Below are 2,033 nucleotides of genomic sequence, written 5' to 3'. Positions count from 1 at the left end.
GTAGGGAAGAGTTGGAGAGGAAATAAAGAGAGCATGCAATAGCATATAGATCTATGCCTATAGGCAATGATGAGAAAAGGCAACAGACTTTAGAAATAGAAAACAGATTTCGTTTTGTGTAGCCTACGCTAGGCATATATATGGATAAAAACAGGAATACAAAGTGACAGATCGAACTCACCAGAGGCCTATATATATATATATGAAGTTTTTCATGAAATCTATCTAGTGATTTTGCAAAATCCTCATTGGCAACCCTGATTCATCCTCATTTTAGTTAGTCTTAGTAGAGGTTTTACGGCACTCGCAACTGCATATGGTCATATGAACGCCAGAAGAATAGAAGTGTTACAAGAGAATAACAAACATAAAAAAGAAGAAGGGGAGATACGGACGATAGATGTTTCATAGGAAAGAGGAAGCATTTTAAACCACACCAGAGCGCCCGCCAACCACCCACTTATCCTCATTGGTTTAATTTAAAGTTGCTAAAAATCTGGTAAATTGAATTGCCTTTCTAAAACTCTTGTGTTTTTATTTTCCAATACTAACAATTTCTGCAAAGTTGACTTTTCCCCGTACTTCACTTTGTTTTTGTTTTTATTCTCGTATTTGGGTATATATTTCTCTCTCTCTCCTTTACAAACAATTTTTGTTTGAGTCTCAGCTAAAACATAGTCACAACTTGTCTAGACACGATTGCCTAAATACTTGGAAAAGTGTAGTTGTATTGTTGTCTTTACTTATTACCCCCGGCGTATGTTACTAATAGCATTAGGTATCGATGTATCGGTATCGATACCTTGAAAAGTACTAGGTTTCGACATCGATACCTAAATTGTGATGTAAAAGAGAAAGACTTCAATAAAGAGAGCTACTGCCACCCAAAACGGAATAAGACAAGACGAGACAACAGCCTCATTTTCGTTCCAACTGGCTCCCCTTGGCAACCAGCTAGATGCGCGTTTAAAGCGTAAACAAACGACAGGAAGAAAGAGCACACTGTTCAACTCGCTGAAATAGCTGCCTTCTTTGCATTTCATAATGGCAGTTTTTGCCTTGGTTTTTTTTTCATATAAACTGTTTGGTATTTATCTTGACAGGTTTTTGTTCACATTTTGAATATAGTGAGTTGAGAAATTTAAGGTTTTTAGGAACGGAAAGCGGTATAGTGGGTTGAACATGTTCAGTGACATGATGATGTAGATCTAGGAGTTTACGAAACGTAGAAGTGGATTAGATCTTACAGTTTAAAAACGACAGAACAGCCTGTGGTGCTCTGCAATGAACAGTTGTCTAACAGAATATACAATAGATTGTAGGCCGTATACTACTTTTCAGTTCAGTCCCTGTATCTCGGACGATTGTCTCCGACATATTTGTGAGAGTTTATCGGCTCTGATAACAAAGGAAGATCACATCAGTGACAGAGTGTATCAATTCATCAGCATAAGCATGAATTACATTCGCATTTTACCATGAAACACAGACCATGGCACCTTATAGTGGGATAACTTTGGTTCTTCGAATCACTTACTAATAGTAATTTACAATGCAGTTCTTCTATACAGAATTGTCACTTGTGTATAATGTCCTCCTCCTTTTCTGGGCGTTTCTTTTCTTCCAATTACAGTACTTAATCCGATTTTCTTCCCATAACTTTTCCTTCTATCTCTTCTTTTATTATCCTGTTGCTATGTCAATCTCTGAGAGGGGGGGGGGAGAAAATGGTGAAAAAAATCCGGCGGTTCGACATAGGATCCCCATCGGCATAGAAATGAATAGTTCAGCCGCCGCCCTGGGGCCTAGATCTACATTACTCACGACGGCGGGGCCGCCGTAGGCCCGATATGAAACAGAATGTAGAGTCGCCATCGGCATATAATGGATAGGTCGGCTGCCGCCCTTGGGCCGACATTACCCACGACGGGAAGCGCCGACATAGGGCCGACATGCATCTCCTTGCATGCATCAGAAATAGCAAATGAGTTCCAGCCGCCTGCAGCAGCAGAAGCGGGCCGAGAGCGGATATT

This window comes from Aplysia californica, unplaced genomic scaffold (assembly GCF_000002075.1).
Source record: "Aplysia californica isolate F4 #8 unplaced genomic scaffold, AplCal3.0 scaffold00307, whole genome shotgun sequence".
NCBI classification, from domain to species: domain Eukaryota; kingdom Metazoa; phylum Mollusca; class Gastropoda; order Aplysiida; family Aplysiidae; genus Aplysia; species Aplysia californica.
The sequence above is the reverse complement of the archived record's forward strand: the minus strand, read 5'-3'. Positions refer to the sequence as shown.